A 6,233-nucleotide genomic window follows, 5' to 3' on the forward strand; every position below is an offset into this window, starting at 1 on the left:
AAAACTTCGTTTAAAGCTTTTTCATAGTATCTTTCATTCAACAATTGGCATAGACGGGCAACGGTACATACTTGAACCTTATTATGCATCAGCTCGAGGTGACCACACTCATAAAGTACGAGAAATATTTTGCCACACAGAACTATTCAGGATGTCTTTTTTTCCTAGAACTATACGGGAGTGCAATAGGCTACCATCGTCAATAGTTGATGTAATATCCAATGATACATTTTATGCCTTGTTGAACTGATGCGACATTACTTATGTTCCTTTTTTTTCTCTGCATGCGTATAGTGACTGTGATTCTTTGAACATTATGCTTACGTTTGTACCATATTGTATACTTGTAAGTCATGGAGCATGAATCCACTTGATATGTATTTCCCCCCACTGTAATGCCTGTAAAGGTGCTGTGGGTATTGCAAATAAATAATAAATAAATAAATAAATAAATAAATAAATAAATAAATAAATAAATATCGTGTCACTTCAGCACTCATCTGTGACCAAAATATTAGTTTAACGCAGTAGCAATGTTACGACTAAGTTCCGTAAATGCATATTTTGTTAGAAGAAAGTATCCTCTCGGCACTGTTAGTTCTTACTTTTAGAGCGCAGCTCTTAGACGCCCGTTCTTGCGGCGAGCGTCGGCGCCGTCCGTCGGCGTCCCTCGTAAGCGAGCGAACGAGCACAGCGAAGGATGAAACAGCAAACGCGAAGTGCGGATGAACGACGGCGATAGCGTAGAGAGTGCGAGGAGGAGGTTGTGGCTAAAGCGGAAAGAGAAAAGCGTTGTGCCGCGCCAGACGGGCTCTGCGGCGACGATGGCTACGAGGTGGCACCAAAGTAGCGCGCGTCGTGTGTTCACCGATGACGCCACCGATACCATATATGACCGGAGGTCTGCCTGCGGCGGCTGCTGTGAATCGCGCTCACGCGTCACCCACGCGCTACCTCTCGCGATCTCCCGATTAGCGAGGCAGTCGCGCCACACTTCGCTCCGTTTGCTACGTGCCGCACGAGACAGATATTGTCCGCGCCAGCCAATTTATCGCAAAATGAAAACATATATACAGCTGCGCTCAAATTTTGCATTAGAGCAGTATCGTAATCGCGGGTGAATTTTTGAAACTCGGCCGAAAGAGCAATGTGCAAAATTCCTGGATAAAGTTGTGCTCAAATACCTCAAGAACTCAAGTTGTGTACTCGATTGGATATTTGAAAGTCGTTTTTCAGGAACATTCGTATTCGACTGGACATGGAAATTTCGATATTCCAGCAGCCCTATAAAGGTGCAACCTAAATTAATGGCAACAGGTGCGCTACCGCGAGTGCCGTAGTCTTCGACAATGAATGAATTTCACATGCTTTTGTTTACAAAACATTCCGGTGCGACTCTTTTATAATAACATGCCATCTCGTCAGTTCTACAAGGGATTGTTAAAGCATTTTTAAGATGATAGATAAAAAACTTCTGTTAAATTTAAACTGTAAATCTGTATGTCCCAATTGCCCACTCATTTCCGTTTACGACTGTTTCAGAAACAGCTTACCTTTGCCATGTAGTACAATTGCACAGGAAGCTTCCACATGACCATCTTCTTTACCCGTTTAACGACATCTCGCACTTCTTCACTTGCGTCCCGTCCCAGTATACTGTGCAGGAATGTTCTCTCCATCAGACTCGCGTCCGCTCCATTCACTCGTTGTCCCTGAAATGTAATTAACATTTTGTAGCATGCTTTCCCTTAGGCAATGCCGTCTTGATTCATGAACCTGCGTGACGACGACTCACTGGCAAAGTCAATTCCTTGCCAGAGTCATAAAGGTGAAGTGTTTTGATGCAAAAGCATCAAATGGCCCATTGAGCGTGAAAGCCGGTGGTGTAGCAGCGAAACAGCGCATAAATTCCCTATAAATGCGACGCCACGTCACGAGGGCGCCTCGATGGAGAAAACCGGTGCGCGGTCCGTATCTCTCCCTCTCTCTCTCAACTCCCCTGCGCTTGACTGCCACTCGCGCCTATATGCGACATGCACTCTCACCTGGATCGGCCTACTCACCCATGACATTCGCTCCCAGGGTTGGCCGTGACCATGACGGTATGAGAGAGAGGCTATGACCACGCATTAGTGACGACAATGGAATGACGAACAAGGAATGACGTCAATGGAACGACGAAGGCAGTGTGGTGACGACGTCATGACGACAATTTGATGACGATTCTTAAATGATGACGATGGTAAAAGGGATACGGCGTGACGACGATGGCACGCGGACAGTGGCATGACGACGAGTGTATGACGGTGATGGCGTGACTGGGAATGACGACGAATTTACGCTGACGATGGCGTGACGGCGGCGTATCTCGAGAATCGGATAATGAAGCTGAAATGACCATGATGCAACGACCACGACAGCATCACGACGGCAGTTTGAGACCGAATGCATGACAACGATGCAATGACGACGATGTCATGACAACGGAGGAAGTATCACGACGACAAAGTAAATATGATGGAATGATGAATAAATGATAGCATTGCTAACTCTCGAACAAGCAAGCAGAAGTAGTAATGCATTTTCCCTATTCTTTTGGTGTCGTTCTCGTTGCTGTAGTTGTTGTTCCTCAAGTGGCTATGTCCAGTATTCAATCTCACTTTTGAATATGCATAAAAAAGTTGTGTGGACTTGTCTGGACTCTTTCTCACTTGTTTAAAGTGTCACCGTCCTATAGTTACTTGACTGTGCTTTCGATGCTGGTCCCCTTAGAAAGTCAATGTACGCTTGTGTTCCTGTATGTATAGTGCTTTTTATGTTTTATTTTTTTATTTTTTATCATTGCTTGAGAAACGAATTTGGCATTTTGGAATAGCCAGCTCTCCTAAGCCTACGTTACCATGATCCTACATAAAAATTTAAAAGATAACTTGTTGCTTTGCGAACAGATCCTGTATGGGTGTTCGCGTTCCATAGCTCTTTTTCTGGTTAAAGCTATGCAACAGAAATTGACTTACATGCAAATGTGCCACCAGCTGAAAGCTTTCTAAAAACCTCAATTTCTGGCACTATACCGCGTTTCTCCGAAACAGGTTTTGAACTAAACATGTTTAGGTCAAAATCCTTGTTTGGAAATGAACACGACGTCTTCAGACATCACTTATAAGCCCGATTAACCACTATACTCACGTCGGACAACCACAAGAAGAAGTTGTAGCGCTGTAACGGCATCCATGCGGGGACATACTGTGTATGGTCAGGTTCGAAAGCATATGACCACCGCATGCCATCTTCCTGGAAAGAAGCATAGAAATGAGCCCTTCTTTATAGAAAAAAAGGTTTATGCAAGCAAGTAGCTTTCGATGCATTCGAGATTACTCGACCATTGTGCAAAGTACACCATCAGCGACATTTCTTAACAAAAATTGAAGCATCAATACAACGGTGCTACACATCTGACGAAAGGTTTGAGCTACTGCATATATCTGTCCGCCTACAAATACACGTTGCAATTTAAATTTTAGCATTAAGCGACAAACGACTCTCATTTACACATTTCGAGCATGTGCGAGTTTCAATACGCTGTAACCAAAATTTATAATTTTGTGAAACTGCAGTACAGGTAAACAGACAAAAAAACCGTAGTAATGTTTTTCAGGTAATATATAAGCCTGCGCGTCACCTTTCTGTCGTGTTGGTGGGTGCAGGGTAATCAACAAAGACACTCATCGCCAATTTCATTTGAAGCACATGATGACAGCGTAATCCATCAATTAGCTTTCTCCTTTTTGTGCGAATATGACAAACAAAATACTTTACTTTCATATTATCCATGAGAGTTATATTATAATGGTGGAAAAAGACCTACGTTTTGAAACTCCTGCATGTGTATGCTGCCGACTCTCTATGGGGTACCTTAATTTACCTCACCTACCCGTTTCCAGCATTTTGTACATTTAGGTGCACAATAATAATGTGCACTGTTTATCTCTTATGTGTGACTGCACTCGATGCTATTTACTGGCTTCCCTCTTCATCTTAGCTGTTTACACAATGTTGGCGTTCTTTATTTTGGTGATATTTAAAAGTATTATGGCAGCCGGAACCGGTATGACTAAGCTGCACAAAGTTAATGTCTTAGAAGAGTCATTTGTTGGGTTTTTAAAGTTTTTTGAAAAGATGGTAAGGAAAACGGCCAATTTCAGGCTCCACGTTTCATTTAATTGTATCGAGATCATTGCATTTCATCACAGACAATTCAAAGAAATGAGCACTAACACGTACCCTGCAGTAAGTATCAAAAGCAGCATGTAGCAGAGATGTAGTCAGTGGTGGCAATGCTCCTGGAAGAACTTCACTGGAAAGGGGGTCAAAAAATTTCTTAATGAAGGCTTCTGATTAGAAAGAATGGTAACTTTAACTAACTAAAAAAGCGGACCATTCATTGAACACACATATCGAACAACGAACTGGCCTGTCTAAGCATAAGCTGACTGCTTTCCTAGTTTCAAAGGCATAAACCGTAAGTAATGTCCTTCCCTAATAATACGTTAGCAGATAACTTAACATGTGTTTATTTCTTCCTGTTTCACGAAACTGCTCTGTACACAATGACATTTCGCACGTACAATGAACAAATTGGCAGTTTAGCCCGAAGGCAAACCATTGAAAGCGAAAGCAAAGTTCAGCATTGAGCTGAAGGGTCCTCAGAATACTCAATTATGCACGAGATGCAATCTCAATTGTGCATGAGATGAGAGCGAAAGAGAACCATCGGCGTTCGCCAGTGTCCACATCAACGATTAGATGGATTAACCCTGACATGTACTGCCCGTTACGATCAGATGGAGTATGCACCACGATGTGATTTGCGTACAGCTGCTTAGCTAATCTGTGTGTGCGTTCAGCGTTTACGCCAGCAGCGCAAGTCAGAATGCTGCCCTGGCTTTGGCAGATCTGGCATTTGGCTTTCACTGCCGAACGCACTGCACGGCTCCGGCGACCTTTTTACCCACGCATGCGGTATCAGGTGCTTCGACATACTGTGACAACACGACAATTCCAACGGCGGTGCCAACGATGACGGCGCAACCGCGCCTCGATCGTGCCTATAATTGCTATCGCAATGCACTCCATGTACAGTACATGAGGATACCGTGTTGCAAGGCAACCAACCAATATTTACACTACAGTATAGTACTTAAGAATTTTACGGTAAACTCCCTGTGCAAATAGACCTTAAGGCTATTTCATCCCGCCGGTGTATGATAATAGCCGATGGCACTTACACGCTCTTTGCGAGCGAACTAATTAGCTTTTATATTTCCGTGGGCTTAGCTCCCCTTGTACGAGCACAAGTAACTTCCAATTTAGGCACGCAATTGGGAACATGTGGACATAAAACTGTTTTAAGTCATAAACAATGCGTGAACGATCTTTCTTGGCGAGTGAACTGAAATTGCTTGGCTGATACGAGGTATGGCAGTGGCGAACTAACGCTCCCGTTGTCTTTGATTCGTTATTCTTGTTGTCAGATACTAGCATATTGATTAACTTTCCTTCTCTGGCTTGAACAATTTTCCACAGCTTACGTTGCACTTAACACATTTCTATTTAGGTTAAGGTCAATCATGGAGCCACTCTGAAAGTTTTCGAGAACGCATCAAGAAACGCTCTGAAGCATGCAGTGCTTAAGAAAGGTCGTTTTTCGTACGCACGATATCTTTGTAGCTAAGGACTTGTTTAAGTCATAGCACACCGCTATTCGCTGCCTCAAGAAACTGAACTCACTGCGGTGTTGTGTATTCTGCAAATATATGTATTCTGCAATCTATACCAGATAGATTTATATAGATTGGTGCCGCTGCACAAAGCTGAAAAAAGCACGCTATAGGCGTTAAAGCTTCTTCAGGCTAAAGTAGACATACAAATCACTAAGGAGAAAAATCTATCCTTATTAGCATCTGCAACAAAACCATACTAACAGCGCAATGTTATGGCATCAGTTTTCTTTATAGTTTCTCCCACTGGCGGTATGTTCGTGCAAATTTGTTAAATTTGTGAAAATTTGAAGTGGACAACAGCACCGGTTTCTACAATAACGTATTAGCTGCAAAACCAAGGAACCTTGTGGTTTTGTTGTGCTTTCGGAATTCTAGATTTTGAAAATCTGGGTCATTATAATTTCTGAGCAGCAATTTGCGAACACTTCTAATTACAATATGCTAAAAGAT

The 6,233-nt window shown here is 42.9% G+C and overlaps 1 long non-coding RNA gene across 1 annotated transcript; it reads right to left on the reverse strand.

The window, feature by feature from the left end:
• Positions 1 to 1,558: 1,558 nt before the first annotated feature.
• Positions 1,559 to 4,357, reverse strand: LOC119435219 (uncharacterized). Its single transcript, XR_005188789.2, has 3 exons — positions 4,285 to 4,357; positions 3,190 to 3,294; positions 1,559 to 1,712 (listed from the first exon to the last, which is right to left on the reverse strand). It is a non-coding gene; the product is annotated as an uncharacterized LOC119435219 (long non-coding RNA).
• Positions 4,358 to 6,233: the final 1,876 nt, after the last annotated feature.

This window comes from Dermacentor silvarum, unplaced genomic scaffold (genome assembly GCF_013339745.2).
Source record: "Dermacentor silvarum isolate Dsil-2018 unplaced genomic scaffold, BIME_Dsil_1.4 Seq5384, whole genome shotgun sequence".
Lineage (NCBI taxonomy): Eukaryota > Metazoa > Arthropoda > Arachnida > Ixodida > Ixodidae > Dermacentor > Dermacentor silvarum.